The following is a 25524-nucleotide window of genomic DNA, read 5'->3' as shown; positions in this document are numbered from 1 at the left end:
TATTTAGAGGCACAGGAAAGCTCTATCATTGAGCCATGAATATCGTGCATCAGGTCACAACAGATAAACAACTCTGTATTCTATTTAAGACACTGGATTTCGAATGTACATCTCATCTCTGACCTGGGCCATATGTATTCTGGGTACAGAAAATAATAGCTTATACTATAAAGGATCAACCTCTTTTCATACAAGTTGTATGTTTGAATAAGGTTTGGTTTTGCTTTGTTTTAGCTCAATCTAAATATTGATATGGATAATAAATGTTTTTAGTATTTTTAGATACTTAGGAAGAAGTATGATAAATTCAGAAGATCAGGGAATTATGGCAGAGTGAATTTCAGAGGTCATCTAATCCACACCTTTATTCTACAAATGATGGAACTAAGGCATGGGAAATAATTGTGCAGAGCCATAGATGCACTGTCAAAAGTAGGATTTCAACACTCCAAAGTAGGGTGATTCCAAAGGTCATGCTCTTCTTTACCACAGTTTGGTATTTTAAATGATAGATAGATAGATAGTAGGTAAATTACCTACATCATAGATGGATGAGAGGAGTGTTTATATATATATATATATATATATATATATATACTCATATACACACATGTGTATATATATACGTATCCATGCATAAATATATTTGTCCACTACAAATTTTAGGTAAAGTGTGGCTAGACTCTAGAACAGAATACTTTTTACAGGGTAGATGTTTTTTTTTTCCTTTTTTCTTTCTTTTCTTCTTTTGTTGGGTACAATTTGAGTTAACGCAAATTTGTAGACATTACAATTAAAGTCAGGCTTATTGATTATTTTAATTTCTGTATTCATTTCAGACTAAAACTTTTATTAAGCCCTCACTATATGCCAGACACATATGGGCTCAACACTGGGCATTCAAAACGAAAACCAAACAAATCTCTGTAGTAGTTTATTTTGTACTGGGACAGACAAGATATACACTGATATGTAAATATTTTGTGTATGTATGTATTCACCTACATACATATACGTGCACAATAAATGCAATATAATTTTGCAAGGGAAGTGGTTTTAAAGAAAACTATAAGAAATAAGGCAATCAGGAAAGATCACATGTAGCAAGTGATACCTTAATTGTGCTTCAAAATATTTTAGAGATTCTAAGAAGCAGAACTAAAGAAGGAGAACTTTATAGCCATTCAGAAAAGTTTGTGAAAAGGAGTAGATGGCAAAGATAGAATTCATGTTCAAGGAATGAGAAGTATGCCAATTTGACTAAGTTGGTGGAATAATGTGTAAATATGTAATCATATTGATAAAGATGATGCATCTTATAAATGTAGCCTGTATAATTTTATATATCCGAATTCCTATGATCATTGGGTATATTGATTCTCCAGAAACAACATTAATAATAGAATCTTGGGATCCTTGTCCCTATTCACCTTAACATTAGCAAGTTAAATTTCCAGAAAAAGACTATGTCTTCCCCTCCAGGTTTTATGAGTACCTCTAAATGAGGTTATTTGTGTCTCTGTAATACTATTAGCTTGAGCCCTATTCCAAGTGTGTTCTCATATTAATCATAAATCGATAAAGTTTCAGTATCATTTAACCAATTAACATCAATCACATTTTACAAAGAGGATTTTACTGAGAAGATATAACAAGAACTGAAATAAAAACAAATCTTCACCTTCTCAAGACTAACTTTCCCTTATATAATTTCATTCCCTGGTGAGATAATGGGCTCAGAATTAAAGTGGCTAGAAAACAACTTGCTCCATCAGGCTCAATTCTAAATGCCACATAGTCAATGGATGGATCTTCTGCCTTGCCACAACAGGACACAGAGTTAAATATATTCTTGGTCTAGTCACTTTTTAGGGCACTGCTGAGGTTTCACCCAGATGCCCTGCCATAGACTCCAGGTTCTGGACTTTTGATGACTTTTCTATCCTTTAAAATCTCACAGGTCAAAGCACAGTCCCACTTTAATATTCTTTCTCCTTGAGAATGTTAAAGAATGGAGTCAGATTGGGGAAAATAACCGTGTCATATTTGGAGATATGAGTTGGTCTGGTTGTGGAGATAGGTATCTGACAATGCAGGTGGCTGCTCCTGCCATTGCTACCCCATCCTTATAACAATTATTGGTCCACAAACCACCAGACAGAAGAGAGAGAATGTTGTCTTCAAGAGTGTTTTGTATGCATATTCAGGGAGGTAGGTAGCACAACAAAGTGGTGAATCTCAAGTAGGAAAGACAGTCCAAATCTAACTTTAAATGATTATTAGCTATGTAATCTAAATAGGTCACTCAACCTCTGTCTGCCTCAGTTTGTTCAACTGTAAGATGAAAACAATATCCTTTATCTTTCAGGGTTATTGTGAAGATCAAATCATATAATATTTATAAAGAACTTCACAAAAAATAGAACTGTAATGAATTGAACCAGCTATACCCAGCAAAAGAACTCTGGGAAATGAGTATGAACCATTACATAAATTCCCCATCCCTCTATTTTTGTCCACCTGCATTTTTGATTTCCTTCACAGGCTAATTGTACACTTCAATTGTACATTTAGTTGTACATTTCAAAGTCCGATTCTTTTTGTACAGGAAAAAAACTGTATGGACATGTATACGATACATTGTATTGAACATATACAATATAACATATTGTATTGGTCAACTTGCCTTCTGGGGTAGGGGGTGGGAAGGGGGAGAGGAGGAGAAAAATTGGAACAAAAGGTTTTGCAATTGTCAATGCTAAAAAAAATTACCCATGCATATATCGTGTAAATAAAAAGTTATAAAAAGTAAAAATAAAATAAAATAAAATAAAATAAATGTAAAAAAAAAAAGAACTTCACAAACTTGAAAATTCTATATAAATGCAAGTTGTTTCTATTGTTATGAGTTAATAGTAAATTAAAAACAATCATATGATGCTTATTCATTCCCTAAGTGCACATCAGGTATCACTTTGGTCTAAGTACTTGTTTAATGCTCATACAACTTAAGCTTTCATGGGACAGCTTCCCATTACATATATATAATATATATATATACGTAATATATATATAAATATAAGTTCTTCCCTTAAAAATAAGTAAATACCTTTTTATGAATAAAAACATTATCTATACAAGTAGGGCAGGGATTGCATAGTTTTCTACTTTGCCATTATTCCCTCTCCAGCTTTAGATCTTTTCCTAAGCAGCCCTAGGTAATTTGAATAACCTTGCCTTTTTGTCCCATATGAAATTAATATAGACTATAAGATAACTTGGAGTGAATTTGGATTGACTCCAAGCTTCTTGATTCATAGGAGTCATAATACCATATCCTGGGTGGGGAAAGCATATCAAATTATGATAAGTTACTATATGGCAATTAGGCAGTAAGAAGAGTGTCTATGATAATAGAGAAAAGATCTCTTCTGAAAACCCTTTGTGCATAAACTTGGAATTCTGGGAAATAGTATAAGAGAATTCTTTAGAAATAGAGGTATCTGGAGTCATGCTGCTGATCTGTGACACAGATATTCAGGGTCTGGAGAAAGAGTAGGGAAACTGGATGGTCTACTCATTCTTTGAGTGAGTACCTAGATGCTAATGAGAACTGCATGATATGAAAGTTACAGGACAATACTCTTAAAATTATTCCCTTATTGGTAAATGCTTAGAAGATAAGACCAGGAAGTTTTCAGAGAAAAAAATCAAAGCTACATATAGTTATAAAAATGCTATAAATCACTATTGATTAGAGAAATGCAAATTTAAACAGCTTTGAGCTACCAATTCACACATATCAGATTGGCTAATATGACTAAAAGAGAAAATGATAAATGTTGGAAGTGATGTGGGAAAACTGGGACACATCCACTGTTGGTGGAGTTGTGAATTGATCCAAACATTTTGGAGAACAATTTAACATTATGGCCAAAGGCTTTAAAAACTGTGCATACACTTAGAGACAGACAGACAGACAAATACATTTATGCAAAGAGAAAGAGAGAGAGAGGAGGAAGAAGAGAAGGAGGAGGAGAAGAAGAAGAAGAAGAAAAAGAAGAAGAATCTATTCATAAAAAATATTTATAGTAGTTCTTTTTTGAGGTGGCTAAGAATTGGAAATGAAAGGGATGGCAATCAATAGGGTCAGAATCGAGTAAGTTGCAATATATGATTGTAATAGAATATTATTGTACTATAAGAAATAATAAGCAAGATAATTTCAGAAAAAAATAGAAAGACTTACATGAATTGATACCAAAGTAAAGTGAGCAGAACCAGGAAAACATTGTATGAGTAGTAGCAAGATTGTATGATGAAGAATTATGAATGACGTAGTTAATTCCAAGTAGTATAATGATCTAAGACATTCTCAAATCATATTTAATGAAAAATGTTCAGTCTCCAGAGGAAAAAAATGCTGCCTGAATACAAAGCATACTAATTTTTAAATTTTCTTCCCTTCTTTTCTTTTTTCTTTCTTTCTTGTTCTTTTTTAAAAAGTCTTTTTGAGCAAAATTACTAATATATAAAAATTCACATGATTGCACACATATAACATATCAAATTGCTTATTGTCTCAGAAAGGTAAAAGATGAGGAAAGAAAGAAATAGAATTTGGAACTCAAAATTAAAAAAAAAGTTTTTCCATATAATTGGGGAAAATATTTTTTAAAGTGATCTAATGGGGAACAACACAAAATGTAAACTGAGAGAGTAGGAAAAAAACAGAGGGTTTTGGAAAGGAACACTACCTAGGATACTGATGTTAATTAATGCTTCTCCCTAATTCAGTAAAAAATATGGCCTAACTCATCTACCAATTACTAAATGGACAAAGGACAAATAATAGAAAGAGTGGAAATGCTATGTTGTGGTGGTGGCAAATAATTTTAAAAAATAAGGAATAAGTGTGGTTCTTATCAATTGGGAAATGACTGAACAAGTTATGATACATGAGCATAATGTAATATAATTGTTCTTGGGGAAAAAAAGGATGAAGGAAGGATTTCAGAAGATCTACTAAGCAAACTAAAAAAGTTGGACAAGGAGGGTATTCAATTTTACTCAGAAAGCAAGAACAACAATAAGCACACACATACTCTCTCTCCATGGAGAACACAAATTTTCAAAGAATTTGATCAAACACTAATTAAATGCATTTTCTATGTAGGACTTTGACTAATGTCATACTCTCAGTATTGCCTAGAGGGTCTCAAAATTATGTGAGATTAAAAATAAACAGACAGATAACAGCAACAACAAAAACAAAAACAAACCTCTTCCACATCCAACTGAGTAAGGCCAGCCTTGAGTGCTAATCTTTTGACAGACTAAATACATGTTTTCTGAAGACCAGCCAAGATAAACTCAAAGAGGCTCATTAGTGGGATCAGTGATCACTGAGGAAATGATTGACTTTCAACACAATAAATGCTGATCGGCTAAGGCTAGTAGGGGTTGATCACTTTTGCCATCCTGAAGTAAGGAGAATTTGTGTAAGGTTTGTGCTATGCCCTAGGAGAAGGAGTTGTGGAAAAAGGAAAAGCAAGTTTTAAGCCCTTTGGCCTTATTAACACTTCATTAAAGAGTCAGTTCTAGGTATTCAGTCTTTCATAGAGGATGGAATATTTCATTCCTCTTTCATTTGCATATGATTCCCAGACACCTCTGAGCTTCCTAAAATTTTTATTAAGAATTTCAGATATTCTAGCATTCATTTAGAAATGCCCTAGTTTCTATTAACACTGTCAAATTCTTTATCCTCTCCTCCTGTTTCACTTTTCCTTTCATCTTTTCTTCACCCCAACTGAAAGCACCTTCCAATTGGATATCTCTTTTCCACCTCCTGCTCAGTCTTTACGTGGTTTGGGTCCCAACTGGGAAGCTACTACTTTCATCAGCAAAATTGGGAATTTAGCAAAGTATAACATAGGTATGTCGAGTTTCACCCTTCCTGCCCCCATCACTTTCAATTCCCCTCTGACAAATCTGTACCCTCCTCCTGAAGTGATTTTTTCCAAGGTCACAGGGCAAATAATGACCAAGTTCAATTCAGCTGAAACCCAGCGTCAGGACCCCCAAGTTCAGGACTCGTAACACTGAACTATAAAGTAGTATTTTGATTCCTACTTCTCAGGAATCAAAATATTCTGAAACCTTTTCCCAATGTCCTGCTGAAAAAAAAGGGATAGCAAAAGCTTGGACAGTGAGTAGAAAAGTTTCACACTGGTCTTTTCCCTGCTTAGCAAAAAGGGGCAGGAGGAAGGACAGAAAGGCACATTGAGAGAGAGCAAAGGACGTAACCCTCTTTCTGTCTACGCATGGCAAATCAATTTAATGTCTTTCATTACCACTTGAAAACTGAACTTACATGTGAACAATAAACTTTAATCTGGTTGACAACAGTTAAAAAAAATCGCACTGAAAGCAAGTTTCAGCGGCATGACATACTTTATGACGCTTATTAAAAAGACACACTTGTAAGTCAATTAACCTGGCCGATGGTACATTTTAACTTGTTTTCTAGGAGGAAAGGCAGTCATGAAAGGGCAGAGTTTCCATCTGTGAGGTTCTAAGTTGATTTTCTTTTTTTCACAAAGTAAAGGCCTCTGCCTGAGCCTGGTAAATGCATGAGGACAGCATATTGGATTCTAGTGCCCAATATGTTTGAACGTATGTTGAATAGTTGTATTGTCCTTGTCTTATGGTTTGTCATTCAAAGAGGCACAGGAAACATGCAGACCTGAGTTAAGTTGAGCTGAGCTGATAAAGATGTGCCTTTGGGAGATGATGTATCCACAGAAAATATGGAAATGCACTTGAATTGTCTAACACTGAGATAGGGAACTCTTTATAAAAGGTGAAGGCCTATAGGGAGTAAAAGAAAAACACAAAAACAAAAACAAGCAAGCAAACCTTTATTTTCTTGAATTTTTCATAAAGGCTTTCCTCCTCAAATTTAGAGAAATTGAAACCTAGTGGATGGCAATTTTTTTAAAATTATGAGTATATTTAAAAAATAAAATTTTCATATGATGCCATCTCATCTTCATTCCCCTGAAATATTTTGTAAGGAATATAGGTGATGAGAGGGGTGGGTATAGGAATGGGGTAAAGTTTGCAGGGGAAAGTTTGTTGGATTTGGACTCAAGGCCTGAACAGATTTGAATCCTGCCTCTTTCTCTTACTCCTTTTGTGGTTGATCTTGGCAAGTCAAATAGTAACTCAGTTTCCTTATTTGTAAAGTGATGGGACTAAAATCAATGATATATCAGGTCCCTTTAAATTCTACATCCATGATTTCAAGGATTGTGCATAAATATGAATACATGTATGCATAAATATGTATATATATATATATATATTCATATCATCACAATGTTATATCATAAATCCCTAAATCTTCCCCTGACCATAGGATACCATATTCATTAAATGTTTATTGTTGTTACTGATTATGATTCTTATGTGTCAAGGACAGAGAGCACATAGAACATAAGATAATTTGCTGCCCTCCCATGGTACTGCAATATTTACAAGAGAAGAAAGAAGAACTCAGTTTCTACTTTCCATGGGGACTTCCTTTTATTGACTTTCAAAATAAAGTTTAGTGGATTGTTATTATACAACCGACTAGGAGCCAAATCAATTAGTCAACAAATATGAGTCAAATGCCAATATACTAGAAGCAACAAAGATATAAGTCAAAGTTTCTCCTTATTTTTTAAGAGACTATAAATAAGAACTTCATTAATAAACTAAGATTGTAAATATTAATCATTCATGTATATATATATATATTTAAAACTTCAAAAGGACTTTTCTCACAATATTTCTATGAGGTAGATAGTGTAAATATTATCCCATTTTACAGATGAAGAAAATGAATCCCAATTAGTTTATATCATAAGATTATATATGAGATTAATGTACAAGATTATATATAAAATCACACATCCAGTTAAGTGGCAGAATTAGGAGTCAAAGTTAAGAGCTCTTCCCTTTTTCTAAAGATCACTTTCAGTTTTGTTTTGTTTGGGTTCTATAATTTAGTTTACTCTCAAAATGTTAAATGAAAAGAAGAATAAGAGAAAGTTTTTTCTATTATTGAGGAAGGAAGATCCTCTCTTATGAGAGGAAGTTGGGATTAGGGAGGAAGATGGAATCTTCAAAAAAGGAAGGAATGAGGGAAAGAATCAAATTTTAAATAATCATCTACTATGTGCCAATCACTATATAAAGAACTTTTTGCATTTCATTTAATTCTTGTAACATGTTGGAGATGGAGTAAACTAATGTTATTGCAATTCTATAGATGAAAAAACAGGCAAGACAGGTTACATGACATACTCAGGATAACATAGCTATCAAGTATTTGAGGGCAAATTTGAACTTGGGTTTTCCTGAATTCAGGCCCAGTGTTCTAATCACTCAGCAATCTTAAAAAAAAGAGACTAGGAAGAAAATAAAATATTTATTGAAGGGTAAGAGTTGAACTTGAAATAACTTGTATGGATTTTCAGTTCATATAATTTGTATTTTGTTTTTGTTATTATTATATTTCATATATCATGTACCTTCACTCAGATTATTATTGTTGTTTATCCTTCATTTTTTAAAAGGACCAATGACATTAAGAAGATGATGTCTTGAATGCAAAGCAATTGAATTGCATTTAAAGTGATACAGACCTCAAAATAATCAGCTTCATTCTCTCCTTCAAAATCATCAGAGTCTAGTGGTCAAGATGACTAGCTAGGATCCAGAAGCAAAGACCTTTGCCTTTTTAAGCTAAGGTCTTTCCAGGGTCTCAGTTTGTTTGAGGCAACCAACACTCCTTCAGTGATTAAAAGTTAGATAAAAATTGAGATAAAAGGTGACCTAATTTGCCTTCCCAAAAGAATCATTCTGAGAGGGGAAGATTCTCAGATTATAATAGAAAACAATTTTTACTTGCACTCAATCTGAGCCATCAAAACCCCAAAAATGAGTTAAATAAGGTTTGGGATGGGACTATTATTGGCTAATCAGTGAAAGCAGGAGTGATTTGGATTTACCATATCAATCAAGTTTCCTCACTTAGAAGTGAAGTCTATATGCTGAAAGGCTATCAAACTGTGCATACCCTTTGATCCAGCAGTATTTTTATGGGGTCTATATCCTAAAGAGATCTTAAAGGAGAAAAAGGGACCCACAACTTTAAAAATGTTTGTGACAGCCCTTTTTGTAGCAGCAAGAAACCGAAAATTGAGTGGATGCCCATCACTTGGAGAATGGTTGAATAAGTTTATGGTATATGAATGTTATGGAATATTCTGTAAGAAATGACCAACAGGATGATTTCAGAGAAGTCTGGAGAGACTTACATGAACTGATGATAACTGAAATGAGCAGAACCAGGAGATCATTGTATACATCAACAATAAGATTATATGATGATCAACTCTGATGAACCTGGCTCTCTTCAACAATGAGGTAATTCAGGCAAATTCCATTAGATTTATGATGGAGACAGCCATTTGCACCCAGAGAGAGAACTGTGGGGACTGAATGTGGATCACAACATAGTATTTTCATATTTTTGTCATTGTTTGCTTGCTATTTTTTTTCTTTCTTTCTCATTTTTTCATTTTTGATCTGAATTTTCTTGTGTAGCATGATAAATATGTACAGGAGAGATGTATAGGAGAATTATACATGTTTAACATATATTTTATTACTTGCTCTCCATGAAAAGGGTGCAGTAGGGAAGAAGAAAAAATTGGAACAGATGGTTTTTCAAGGGTAAATGTTGAAAACTATATTTGCATGTATTTTGAAAATTAAAAGCTATTAAAATAATAACAAAGTTGGAAAGCTAAAAGAAAACGAAGTGAAGTCTATAAGATGGGATAGTTGTTTGCAACTAATTCTGAAATGATGAGATCTATTTGCAATAAAATGGAAACTATGCACTAAGCTAAATTTTTGTTCCCTTTGGAACTCTTGGAAAATATGGAAAAAATTCTCCATTTAAAATGCTATTAAATGAAATATATTTCTTTTTTATTATAGCTTTTTATATATAAAACATATGCATGGGTAATTTTTCAACATTGAACCTTGCAAAAACTTCTGTTTCAACTTTTCCCCTCCTTCCCGCCACCCTCTCCTCTAGATGGCAGATTGTCCCATACATGTTAAATATGTTAAAGTATATGTTAAATGCAATATATGCATATATATTTATACAGTTATCTTGTTGCACAAGAAAGATTGGATTTAGAAAGAAGGTAAAAATAACCTGAGAAGAAAAAACAAAAATGCAAGCAAACAATAACAGAAAAAGTGGAAATGTTATGTTGTGGTCCATACTCATTTCCCAGTGTTCTCTCTCTGGGTGTAGCTGATTCTGTTAATTACAGATCAATTGGAACTGATTTGGATCCTCTCATTGTTGAAGAGCCACGTCCACCAGACTTAATCATCATATAGTATTGTTGCAGTGTATAATGAAAATATATATATTTCTTTTAATGATATTTTATTTGTGCTTTTTGTCACTATCATTTCTAAATAATTTTTCACGTCAAAACAACCTCACACATAAAAAAGAAAACCAATTGAGACAATTACAGCATTCAAAACTGATAGTATAATCAACATTCCTCACCTGCAGTCCACCACTATATTGATAGAATGAAAGCATATCTCAAAATCATTCCTTTGGAACTAGTATTAATCATTACATTTAGTCTGAATTCTGACTTATTTTAGGGTTGCTTTCATTTATAACTTTGTGTTTGTTTATTATTTATATTTTTCCTTGATTCTGATTTTCTTTTCCTGAAACAACTAATGAAGTCTTACTACTACCTTTTGTGGAATTCCCCATATTTATGTGTTTTATTTTTTCCTTTATATCCACTATCTTCATGAAGTGGTGGTGTGTTGTAATGGTTAGAAAGCTGTTTTCAGAGACAGAAACTTTTGACATCAAGTGTTGTTTGTAATACATACTTGGACCTTGGACAAGTCATGTATTCCCACATTCCCTTGAGTAACTCTTTAAGAGTATAAATTATACCTATAATGTGTCAACTCGAGCCTCATTTGGTAATTGTTTGGGTTTTATTAGTTCAGAGTATAAATAGCAATTGTTTCTATTCTGGCCAGAAATTGTGAAGACCTTTCTCTTCCAGACTGATTTTTTTTTAATTTGTAAAAGAAACAATTATTTGCCTCATTTCTTACCTAATATTATAACATATGAATGAATGTTACTTCAGACAAACTGAGACCCAGTAAAGACCTTAACTTACAAAGGCCAAGGTCTCTTACTACATCTGAGGCCATCTCCAGGCATCCTGATCTATATCTTTCCATTGAACTTAGATGACTCTAAAGGACAGAGTAAATGTAGTGAATTTGCATGGCCCTACTTCACTTAAATCCAAGTCATTTGAAAAACTTGACATCACCTTCCTGATGTCATTGATCCTTTTGAAGAATGAAGGACAGACAAGAAAAACAACAAGAACCTTGTCATGAGATATCTTGAGATGAACTTTCAAAACATTATTCTGACATACCAAAACATTTGCTTGATTTTATATATATATATATATATATATATATATATATATATACACACATATGTATATATGTATATATATATATATATGTAAATATGAGTGAGATATTGAACTTTCTGTATTTTACAATCAACCATGTAACTGTAAAACTATAAAATCTGGACTTCTATAGTCCATCTGTGAATGTCTGTCTATTCCTTTCCAATACCTTCATCAAGGATGCTTGTTCAGTTATTTTTAAAGATTATTTGAATAAACATTGGTTGATATTGATATTTTCAACATTAATCAGGTCTAAGCATTTGGTAATCGTCCATCATTCAGATATCCTGATAATTAGTCCTTCAACACTTTGAAAATTGTGTTGACACCTTCATGGAATTCCTCTATTTACAGCTGGTCTGCTTAATTGCTTACTTGCTTTGTCTTCTATAAAGTTAAATAACATTTCCTTATACAATAAATCAGGGACTCTAATGTTAGTGCACACATATTATGGTTTCACTGACTTTGATTGAGATAATGTATTACAAAATTCTTGAAAGTTGTTTTTTTTGTTTTTGTTTTTGTTTTTATTTTTTTTAGTCTGTTTGTTGTTGTCCTTTATATTTGATCATTACTTGGATGTCTATCAGTTGGAGAATGGCTGAATAAATTGTGGTATATGAATATTATGGAATATTACTGTTCTGTAAGAAATGACCAACAGGATGATTTCAGAAAGGCCTGGAGAGGCTTACACGAACTGATGCTGAGTGAAATGAGCAGGACCAGGAGATCATTATATACTTCAACAACAATACTATATGATGACCAGTTCTGATGGACCAGGCCATCCTCAGCAACAAGATCAACCAAATCATTTCTAATGGAGCAGTAATTAACTGAACCAGCTATGCCCAGAAAAAGAACTCTGGGAGATGACTAAAAACCATTACATTGAATTCCCAATCCCTATATTTATGCACACCTGCATTTTTGATTTCCTTCACAAGCTAATTGTACAATAATTCAGAGTCTGATTCTTTTTGTACAGCAAAATAACATTTTAGTCATGTATACTTATTGTGTATCTAATTTATATTTTAATATATTTAACACCTACTAGTCATCCTGCCATCTAGGGGAGGGGGTGGTGGGGTAAGAGGTGAAAAATTGGAACAAGAGGTTTGGCAATTGTTAATGCTGTAAAGTTACCCATGTATATATCCTGTAAATAAAAGGCTATTAAATATATACATATATATATATATATATATATATATATATATATTTGATCATCACCCTTGGGATAATGTGGCTTAATTGGGTCGATCATCAGGTTACTTGCATACTTGATTTTCCCTCTACTGATTTTGCTATTTTATAAAGAATATTTTCTCAAAATCATTTAAAATTTCCTTCTTAATATTCTACAAATGAGTTTAAATACTAAAATGATATTATCTGAGTCAGCAATCTCTCTTCTTAATAAGGAAGTAAATATTTTCTGGTTATGAATTAATCAATCAATATTTATTGAGGATTTTCTATGTATTTGGTGTTTTGCTAGGCTCATTGATAAATCGATAAACCTGAAAGACACTGTTCATAAATATTTACAATATATCAAGGAAAAATCAAATAGAAAAAAAAAGAGAACAGAGAGAACAGGAGAGAGCAGGGAAGAAAGAGGAGTATATAGAGAGAGGGAGAAGGAAAAAATAAAATAGGACAGAAAGAGAGAAAAACAAAGATGGAGAGAGAGAGAGAGAGAGAGAGAGAGAGAGAGAGAGAGTGAAAGAGAGAGAGAGTGAAAGAGAGAGAGACAGAGAGACAGAGACAGAGACACAGAGAGGGAATACATAAAAATCAATGGAAACATTAAATCCTATAAAGTATGACTGAAGCATTTTTTTAGAAGTAGGGAGCCATTGAGTCTTGAGCAGGAAACTAACTTATTTAGACTTGTGCTGAAAAAAAAGAAAGAAAGAAAGAAAGAAAGAAAGAAAGAAAGAAAGAAAGAAAGAAAGACATATATTAAGTAGAACAAATTAAACAAGGGAAAAATTAGAAATAAATGAACTTAAAAGCCCAGTGTCTGATAAAAACAAAAACAATTATTTCTTAGAAAAGAATTCTCTTTTGACTAGCTATTAGCAAGAAAAACTATTATATATCTAGCAGAAATTAGGATAAAACCAACAACTTATATTTTACAATCAATTCCAAATGGATACATGATCTTAATATTAAAGATCATACTATGAGAAGTATATGATATATATTTTATGTGTGAATATAAATATACATGTGTATATATATATATGTGTATATTATACATATAAAAATAATAAAATGTGTTTATAGTATAAATATGTATGTGTACAGGTATACATTTTTCCATATCAAAAATGCATATATTATCTAAGTAACCAGAATAGATGCAATTTAAAGTAGTAAAATATAATTTTAATTGCATGAAATTAAAAAGCTTTTGTATTAAATTACTGTATCCTGATTAAGAAGAAAAATGAGAAAAAAATTGTATCAGATTTCTCATTTTATCTGTATATAAACCTAATAATCTCACTGACCATGTGAAGTTCTTGTGTCACTTAGATTTTGTTGGCTTTTTAGGATTTTCTAAGTATATCATCATAACATCTGCAAAAAGTAAATATTTTTTTCTTTACCTATTCTTATTTCCTCAGTCTCTTTGTCTCTCTGTCTCTGTCTCTCTCTCTCTCTCTCTCTTTTTCTCTTTCTCTTTTACTTTCTTTACTTTTACTTTTCTCTTTCTTTTTCTCTTTCTCTTTTACTTTCTTTTTCTCTCTCTTTTACTTTCTTTTTCTGTCTTTTTTTCTTTCTTTCTTTCTTTCCTTTTTTTTTGTTCTCCTTTTTTCCATACACAACATTTTTAGTACTAAGTCAAATAGTAAGAGTGACAATTGGCATTCTTGTTTCACTTCTGATTTCATTAAAAAGGATTCTTATTCCAGATATTGGCAGCTATTTGTTTTAGATATATTATAGTTATCATTTTAAGCAAAAGCCCATTTCTCCCCATATTTTCTAGGGTTTTTGGCAGAAATTAGTGTTATATTTTTTAAAAAAAAATTAATATAATGACATATGGTTTACATTGATTTAATTATTAATATAGTTACTTGTTTAAAATTCTGTTAATATTAAATTAATCCTGAATTTCTGTTAAGTACACACTGGTCATATGATATAATCTTTTTGATATGTTGTTTTAGCTTGTTTGCTTTTATTTTATTTAACTTTTTATATCAATGTTCATTAGAGATATTGAACTATAGTTTTCTTGTTATGCTTTGGCCTTCTTAATTCATGTGTGAAGACTATATCTGTATCATCAAAGGAATTTGGTAGAATCCCCACAAGCTGAACAACAGAGGAATAAATTATCATTTATGAATATGATGAGATACTATTGTTTTGTAAGACATGAGGAAATATATAATTTTGAAGATATTTGCAAAGCCTCAAAAGAACTGGTGTATAGTGAAGTAAGCCTAACTAGATAAAAAATACACTTCTACTATTATTTTTTTTTTTATTTCAAAGACTAATGAACAATGAAATAGGACTATAATTTGGGGAAATACTGAAATCATTATAATGATAACTTTGAAAGATGTTAAAACTGTAGTCTACTCAGTGAGTATTCATAATTTTTAATGACATATAATGAAATCTGCTGGTGCCCTCCTACCACAAAAGTTATATATTTATACTGCAGAATAACACATGCATGTTTTTGCTTATAGCTACTGAGGTAACTTGTTTTGCTTCATCGGACACATTTGTTACATTGAAATCGGTGGAGAGGTTTTATGTCTATTTTAATGAAAGGGATACAGGAAAAGAAAACATTTCCATATTTTTAAATCCTTAAAAAATAGAGTGGTTGGTGAAGCTAAAAGTATAAAATGATTCTTGAGGACTGAAAGGAAGTCAATGTGTTGTTAGTTTTATTTAATTGTTTTATTTTACTGAAAGAGCGCTAAACTAGCTAGCATTTTTGTAGTACTTTAAGGCTTGTAAAATGTTTTACAATCATTTTATTTTATTCATGCAACTACTTTAGAGTTACTATTAGTTACTATTAATATCCCAAGGTGTAGATGAGCAAACTGAGGCTAGGAAAGTTCAAAATACTTGACCAACATCACACAATTAATAGTGGTCTGATCTATATTTGAACTTAGCTCATCTTGACTTCATGTTGAAATCTCTATTTGCAACACTACATCACTGCAAATCAATGCAATCTTATGGCTTAATTGGCAAAGACAAGAAAAAATATAAAGAGATGGTAATGGAAGGGTAATAAAAGATAGGCAAATTAATATACATTGATGGTAGAGAAGAGAATTGATACAACTATTTTGTAAAACAATTTGAAATCATTCAGATAAAATGACTAAAATTTTCCTGCTCTTTGATCTAGAAATTTCACTACTATGCTTATAAAACAAGGATGTCATTTTAAAGAAAGTCCATAAATACAAACAAAAAAAATTGTTACTTTTTTGTGGTAGCAAATATTAGAAACATAGTGAGTGCACTTTGACTAGGGAATGGCTTGATAAATTTTAGTAAATAAACATAATAGAATATCACCGTGTTATAAAAATAACTGAAGGAACTTTATTTCAGTGTTGGTGATGCTGGGAACTGATCAACCACTTTGGAAATGAATCTAGAATTATGCCTAAAGAATTATTAAAGTGCCTTTAACCCAGTAATAACATTCTTAGTTCTATTCCCAAAGATTATTGGCAGGGGGGAGCCTATATATTTATTTATATTTATACTTATAGCAGCTAAAAATATTTGTAGCAGATCTTTTTGTAGAGGAAAAGAAATGGAAATTGTGAGAATGATTGAACAAGGTGTGGTATATGATCATGTTGGAATATTACTGTGATGAGTTTGTTGAGTTTAGAAAAAATGTATAGAGATTGATTTTTATGAAATAATGAAGAGTGAAATGTACAGAAACTAAGATCATTATATATAGTAAAAATAATATCATTTTTAAAACTTGAGTAATTAAGTCATTTTGACTATTATAAATAATCAACTTAACTACAAAGGATATATGAAGGAAGATGCTATCTGTATCCAAAAAAGATCTGATTAATAGATGTACAGAATGATTTTTACATATATATATACATGTTTTAGTCAAATGGTAGCCATCTCTAAAGTTGGGAGAGAGGAAAGAAAAAATAAATTTATGTGATAGCTTTATTATATATTTAAAAGGAATAGCAAGTTGTACATAACAGATTTACCATTTCAAACATAATCTTTTTCATTCTACTTTGTTGCAAATATGTATTATTACATGAATTAAAAATAAAATGTGAACATTTAATTAAAAATAAAAGTGAACATTTAAAAAATAAATGAATGAATAGATTGATAAATTGATACAGAATCATGTAAGCTGAGCCAAAAGAAAAAGTAATTGTTGAAATATCACAATATTATAAAGTATATTCATAGTGCCAAAGAAATGATATTAAAATATTCCTCCAGTCTAATTAATCTGCACAGTTTAGAGATAAAATATTATAGAACATTGAATATATTTTCATATTTCTTTTTGATGTATTGATCTTTTTTATTTTATTTTTCATTTTAAAATATTTGTTTAAAAATATTGTATGTGGGAGAAGAAAGGGGAGAAAAGTGAGAACATTTTATTGATAAAATAAAGGTGCCAATTAAATGTTTTAGATGAAAAACAAATAAAATTAATGTTACAAAAAAAGAACAGTACATAAAATAAAGATTGGAATAGTGCAGAATGAAAAAAATTTTTTGTTTCTTTTATTTGTTTTGGTTTTAGAATTGGAATATGGACATCAAGTTCTCTCCTAACTCAGATTCTATGCCTTCAAAATATTTGTTCAAATTGGTAAGAAAAGAGAAAAGTCAAACCCAAGAAAAACAGAAGTGTATTTAAAAATGACAATAACATGTAAGTAAATTAAAGAACTTGGAATTGAGCTGGTAACTCAGACTAGAAGGAGAAATAGCAAGAGTAAACTAGCACCAAAATAATAAAATAAAAAATAATCATAGATACATAATGATATATAATGGAAGAAAAAGGGATAAAAATAAATATAAACAATATATGTTGTTCTCTATAAACGTATGTGTGTGTATGGATATGTATATGAACTGAGGAAAGCATGAGAATAATCACAAATTCAAACATAATTATAATTAAATGAAAAAGATTGGCAGGCTGAATAGTAAAACAAAACTCTATAGTGAACCATATATAAGAAACATGCCACAAATTTCAAGTGAAGAGAGCTAAGGGGGAAGAAAAAGATTTCCTGAGTTACTGATTCTAAAATTTAATAATTAGAATAATGCTATTAGTTATAACAAAAATCTAATTTCAAAATATTTAGATTATTTGTAATATTTAGATTTTATACCTAGATAGATAGATAATTTCTCTCTAGAGTTCAAATCTGAATCAACTATCTTATTTTCATTTGAACTGAATGCCCCAGAGATAGCTCAAATTCAATCTTATCTAAAATAGAACTCATTATCTTAACTTTTATCTTAAACTCATCTTTCTACCATACTTCCCTATTTCTGTTAAAGAGACCACCATTCTACCAATCTCATAGGTTTGATAACTTGGCTTTGTCCTTGAAACCACCAGCTCATTTATTCCACATATAAAATACATCATCAAATCATGCTATTTCTAATACTGAAATATTTCTAGTATCTAATCTCTTCTCTTTGCTCACATCCATGACCTCAGATTAAGGCCTTCATTACCTCAGGTTTAGGTCTTTGCCATGGATTTCCATTTTCCCTCTCTTCTACTGCAATCTCTCTTCACCACAATTTATACTTCACAGGGCTGTCAAAGTGGTTTTCATTAAGCAGAGATTTGGCCATATTCCCTCCCTGTTCAATAAAACCCAATATATTTATAGTATATCTCTGATAAAAGAAAAACTACCATTGAAATTTTATACACTATGAAATGTCTTTTTAACTTCGTTATATATTTTCTTTCCACCCCCCACTCCCACTCCCTTCTCTATAATGGGGATAAACTTCTGTTTTCTCTATTCCTTTCTTATATTTCCCTGCTATTCTCTGTCTTTATTCCTCTACCTCTCAGTTATTTCCCATGTAAGCAACCCACACAGGATAGATTTCCCTTTCTCTTCCCTATCTCAAAGTCTTGTCAAATCAACTGAATTCAATACTATATTTTAGTCTTCTATCTCTTATGGTCCTGTAAAATTGTTGTTAATGCTTCACTATACCTATTTTTATTGTTCATTTGTTTCAATTGTGCCTAATTTATCATGGCACCATTTGGGATTTTTTGGGCAAAGATATTGCAATAATTTGCCCTTTTCTTCTCCAGCACTTTTACAGATGAGAAAACTGTAGCAAACATGGTTAAGTGACTTGCCCAGAGTCATTCAGTTTGTAAGTATCTGAGGTCATATTAAACTCAAGAATACTTTTCCTGTCTCCAAGTTGGCATTCTCCCTGTTTTAACACCCATTGACCCACTATAATCATACTAAGGTTTGTTCCCAACCTCTGACTCCTTTGTTTCTTTTCACATGCTTCTGTGAGCTGGAGAAAATAATGAAGTTGTGCCAGGTAGATTCATATTTTAAATTGTATTCCCATTGCAGCAAAACAATGATTTTATGGCACCTAAATTGGTTTATTATTCCATTCTCCATAATGTTTATTATAAACTTCCTCATTCTTCTCATTTCTCTAAATCTCCCCCAAGTACTCCTCCACTCTTTAATCATACTTCACATTCATATACACACACACCCACATAAGCACTGAATCCATGTTAAAAGCTCCCTCTTCTTCCTCCTCAATTTTATCTCACATCACATATCTTTCCTTATTTCAACCACCATAAGTGGTCCTATGCCTTAGCAAGTCCAAACCTTTTTATATAACTTTAATCTTATCTTATCTTGTCTTATTCATAAGAATATCCTTGCTATCAACTCCATTCCTTATCTTGTCTTTAGCCTTCCCTATTTGATTATTCTTTCCTTGGCTACAAACATACTCGTGTTAATTCCATCTTTTAAAAGGATATCCAATCTTGTATCTATCCTTATCAGTTATAACCCCCTTTGACCCTTAACTCCTTAAGAAACTTTCTACCTTCCCTATTTCCACTTCTCTTCTCATTCCTTTCAAAAGACTTTGATATCTCCCTTCTGAATTCATTATTTAAATGAAATTATTCTCTTTAAAGTTATTAATGATCTCTCAATGGTCAGTTTAATACTTTTTAAAAAAAAATTCTCTACAGCATTTGACACTACTGATAATTTTTTCGTAGATGCTCTTTTTTTCTGAATTTCTGCAAATGTATCCTCTCCTGGTTCTTCTCTCAGATTTATGTTTCCTCCTTCTAAGTGAACTCTACTAGTTCTTCATCATGTTGACCCTAGCCTCATTCAGCCCACATTTCTTTCAAGATATCTTTCAAATAACACTTTATTTACAAAATTTTTCACAAATGTACAACTGCTAGTGCATTCCTTTCCCAACTCCACTGTATTCAAGTTATCTTCTTTTCTTTTTACTTTTTCTTCATATATGCCCTCGCTTGATAGAGTTTTCTCAAACTTTGAGAGTTTGTAGTTATTGAAATGTTCTTGTATTTTAATGTAGAGATCATGGATGTGATTGTATATTTGTACAATGTGTGCTCACAATTGTTTTCCTTTGTTGTTGAAGAGGACCAAAATGATATCAGTCCAAATGCAGCTGATACGATGAATATGAGTTTAGAATGTTCTACTATAAGTTACATTCAAATAGTTCATATTAATATTTGGAATGACTTCACTAAATTTCTGCATCCTGCATTTCTTTTGAGATACTTATTTTCGTTTTGCTTAAAAAACACAACACCTTCTCTAATGAAGAGCACATCATGTTGGGCAGTCCTGTATCAATGCTTCTCATATTACACAATCAATTCAAAAGTTTTTGAGACCTTAAGACCATCCTTGTAACAGTTGTTTGACTACCATGTGAGTGCTTGCCCTATGTCAATTCTCTATTTAAAAAAAAAATAGCAAATATATATTTTCCATTTGAACAATGTGGTCAGCTTATCAGAGTTGCATTCTCTGCACTGTAGTTTGAATGCTTGACAGTTTAGTTCAAGAAAGGACCTCAGTGTCTCGTATCTTATCTTACTAAATGATTTTCAGAGTCTTTCCAAGACAATTCAAATCGAAGTGAGTCAGTTTCCTGGCATGGCTTTAGTATATACTCTCTTGGTTTTATCTGCATACAACAATGAGGTGAGCACAACCTTTCTGCACTTAAGTAGTTGGTCTAATATCTCCTCTCTCCCACACTTTCTTTCAGAGTCTCCCAAACATTGAGCTAGTGAATATGTCTATCTCATGATCAGTGTATATTCCTGGAAGTAAACTGCCAAGGTAAATGAATTTATCTGCAGTATTCATAACTTCCCCATATCTTGAAACTAATGGCCCCACATATAAATGTGTAAGGTTAGCTGATGGAGAACCTACTTTTTTTTGTTTCTTTTTTTTGGGGGGGGAGAGTATTAGTCTACAATTAGCACAAACAACAGAAAATCAACTCAAGCTTCTTCATTTAAGTTTCAGAGGCCCCATTGAGTGTAAAATTATCTGCAAAACAAAAATCATGCATCTACACTCTCCACTTTAGTCTCGGCATTTATCCTTTTTCAAACGAAGAGTTTACTATCAATGTGTAGCTGATCTTGATGTTCTGATCATCCTCTTTAAAGGTATCTAACAATAGGACTGAAAATATCTTGTTAAAAAGCATGGGAGTAAGTACATTTCAATCCATTGGTGCCTAAGAAAGTGCAAGAGCATTCATTGTCCATTATCCAAATCCTGGACAAACATGCCATCACGAAACTGATATACAATACAACTTCTCCAGGCAATCAAATTTTGACACATATGGAGAAGGAATCTGATGGGTGCCAATGAGCTATATTAGCCTTGTCCATCACAGAGAGATGGAGCCAGACCCTTGAAACGAAGGAGAAGACCCAAGAAATATCAGGTGGTTCTGCTGTTGACTGTGGCCACCACTGAAAGAGCCTGGCAGTTATGGTGATTGACTCATGGACATCAAAAATTGTTGGGCTTCAAAATCCTCAGGAATCATTGGATTCTCTGAGACATGATGAGACTGTTGCAGGACTTCAAAAACTTCCAGGTATCATTGGATTCCCCAACATGTGAAGCAATGGACAATAGATTGGTTTTGCTCTATCTCTTGGCTGCTAAAGGAGGCATATGTGTGATTGTTGTTTACATACCCTCCTTCTGGGACTTCTGGAAATCTTTTACAACACCATGTTGATTTATATTGTTTGTTATATATATATATATATATATATATATATATATATATATATATGCAGATGGGTTTGTGCAAACCTGTTTCTAGTAAGACCATTCAGCCCAGAAACCCGCTAACAATATTTGGCTTGATTCCCCACTTCCCTTTGGTGTTTTTCACTTCCCTTCCTGAGAAGTCAGGGAGGGAGTGACCACCCCTGTTCTAAAACAAAAGAAAGCCAGAGATGCAGAGGGCTGAAACTTTGAAAAAGGTGTTTTTGAATCAGACAGGAGAGCACTTAAGGCTAATTAACTATTTGATGTGAGATAATGGCTCTATTTAGATGAGATGGTGATGTGATGGCTCTCCTCACCATTGGTGCTTGCTGAATGTTTTGATAGTGAGGTAATTGTAGGCAAGGATTGGAGGGCTGGAGGAGACAAGTCAGAGTCACATGGTGTCAGGATGAGGAGGAGAGAGGCTGGAGACTCCAGACTCCAGAATCCAGGATACATCTTTGGCAAGCCATGTGGCAGCTTGCCTGCCTCCTTCACTTCTTCCCCTAAAGACCAAGGACTTTGATTTATCCTGACTCTGGCTGATCCTGAGGCCCTCCAGGGAGTTAGTCTGGACATTATAATAAAGGGTATATATATATATATATATATATATATATATATATATATATATACCCTTTATTATAATATATATATATAGCATCCTCCAAAATCTATAAAGATATTAGGGCTTAAGGATGGATGGATAGGGAAACAAAATTTGATGGAAGAAGACAAGGAAAGCATCCATGAGTAGGGGAAGGGTAAGTAATAGCAAGGCAAATTAAGGAACAAAATTAAAGCAAATAGTCAGCAAGGATAAGAAAGATATGTATGTGTGTGTGTAGGTGTGTGTGTGTGTGTATATGTTTAAGTATGTGTATGTGTATCTCTACATACATATACATAAGTATATTATTTCTTAACTATAGTCTGCTTGGAGGTTATGGAATAGAAGAAAGGTGGGGGAAGAATAAACAAAAATGATGCACAGAAGAGAATAAAAGACCAATTTACAAGGAAATAAAGAAAAGATGGACTCTCATGATTACATTTTTTTTCTACTAAGATATATATATATACATATTTATATCCATCTATATATGTATGTACTAATATATATATATATATATATATACATATATACATACATACATACACACACACACACACACATATACTTTTTGAACTGGTTATCTGTTGTTATACATTTTGAATCCTCCCTGATGTTCTACTTGGCACATAACAATGTGCTTTTTTTGTTTTGTTTTATTTTGTTTTGTATTCCTTTTCTGTTTTTCTTTTTCCTTATTAAAAAAAAAAATTAAAAATAACCAGAAAGAAAAAAAAAGAATGAATTCTATGTAATTATTATAACGACAGAATTTAGCACTGAAATGCTAAAGATAAATGAAAATGTATTCCTTCATTGAGGAGATGGGGGACTATGAATGTAAAATATTAGCTATACTATTAGTGTTGTGATGATTAATTTTGCTGAATAGATATTTAAAAAATAAGGACTATAGAAGAAGAGATGTAGTCAGAAATAAATGTGATTTAGAAACAAAATATTGGCTATTTAAAATGGATAAGTACAAAGAAAAGGAAGATATGAATTATTTTTATCTTGGAAAGATAGATAAACAAATTTCTCTGAATCAAAGAAATGAGTTAATGTGGGAGAGAAGGGATAATATTGAATCACACTTTTATCTAACATAGATAGGAGAGGTATAAAAAGAAATTAACAAACACAACAGAAAGTCTGAAAAAAAATGTGGGATTTTGGCTTATTAGTGAAAGGGCATTGGTGGTGATGGTGATGATCAAATTGTTTCAAACAGAAGAAACCATAGTTATCCAGATATTGTATTTTAAATTTAACAAATTCCCAATCTGATATCTATAATTATATACATGTGATTCTGGCTTCTAGAAGGCATTAAAAGAGTACAAACTGTAGGATATTCTACTATGTTGGAAAATTTCAATTGTCATTGACAACAGTCTCAGTACATTTTCCAAAGGTTTCCAAAATAGGTACAGAGAATCATATTATCCATCAGGAAGCCATCTGATAATAAATTATGTGATCATGAGACAAATTTTTTAAAAAATACAATTTTTAGTCTTGTATGAATTATTTTAACTTCTTTAGGAATGACAACAGAATGGTGTGTAAATAAGTTAGATAGTACTTAAAAATACTCACATAGTTTTGAGATAGCCAATAATCTATTACTATTTGTACCTTAAATGTGAGTTCCTTAGCCAATGACCACTGAATGGATGTACTGAATAATATCAATAATTCTTTTTTTTCCCCAAAAGAAAGGAAATAAAATTTAGGATGGTTCACAGGTATTCCTTGGAAAAGTCAAGAAATGGATTACAAGAATGGGTTATTAACTGATTTCTAGAGGAAACAACAATCCTTATTTCATATATTGCTTAGTAAACTCACATTTTGGTACTTATGAGAAATATTTACAAAAACGACATAAAAACACTTTTAGCTAATTCACCATCTTTAGTTGAGATGGAACCAAGATGATAGTTCCCTGAACTTTCTCAAATTCTCCTCCAAACAACGTGAAAATAATATATCAAAATAAGTTCTGGAGCAGCAGAACTCACAAAATGATAGGGTGAAACAATTTTCTAGCCTGAGAAAACTTGGAAAGTTGATGGGAAAGGACAGTATCACTAAGGTAAGAAGGGAACACATTTCAACTTGGGCTGTGACCCTGAAAGCTAGCAGCAGTTCTCACTATGGAAAACTAGAAGAAGAACATGTCCTGGCAAGTCATTAACACTCCCAGCAAGTCACCAGCATGATGTACTCCAATAAGCCAGAAGTGGTTCTTACCAGGTAAGCCAGCAACAGGCTGTGAGAATGACTGAATCACTAGTGACAACTTCTGGAACTTTCAGCCTACAGACAATAACGGGATCAAACAACTGAACAGAAAGAAATTACAGGGGTCCCTACTCATACAGGGATCCAGTATACATAATGCCTAGGTCTTAGTACTATGATAAAAAAAGAACAGTAGTACACTAAATCTTACAGTCATATGGGAGTATAGACTCTGCCTACAGTTTGAGGGTGGAAAAGAATGCTTCAATTTGTTCTTAGGCCATATAGGCTCACATAACACTAGAGAGCAATAAGCACATCTCTCTTTATATTATACCACTTTAGAAGAACAAAAAACTTACAGGTTAGCAGTGTTAGCTATCAGCACAAAAACCAAATAAACAAAACAACAGCAAGAGCAAAAGACATTAAAAAACAAACAAACATAAAACAAATATGAAATTTGAGACTGTATCCACTTTACTACAGGGCAGAGTTAAACTTCAGCATAAAGATAAAAGTCAAGGAATAGACTGGAAAATGAATAAAAACAAAACAAAACAAAAGGTACATGATCTTAGATAGTTATGATGATGATAGGGAAGAT

This window comes from Sarcophilus harrisii, chromosome 1 (assembly GCF_902635505.1).
Source record: "Sarcophilus harrisii chromosome 1, mSarHar1.11, whole genome shotgun sequence".
NCBI classification, from domain to species: domain Eukaryota; kingdom Metazoa; phylum Chordata; class Mammalia; order Dasyuromorphia; family Dasyuridae; genus Sarcophilus; species Sarcophilus harrisii.
Note: the sequence above shows the minus strand (reverse complement) of the source record.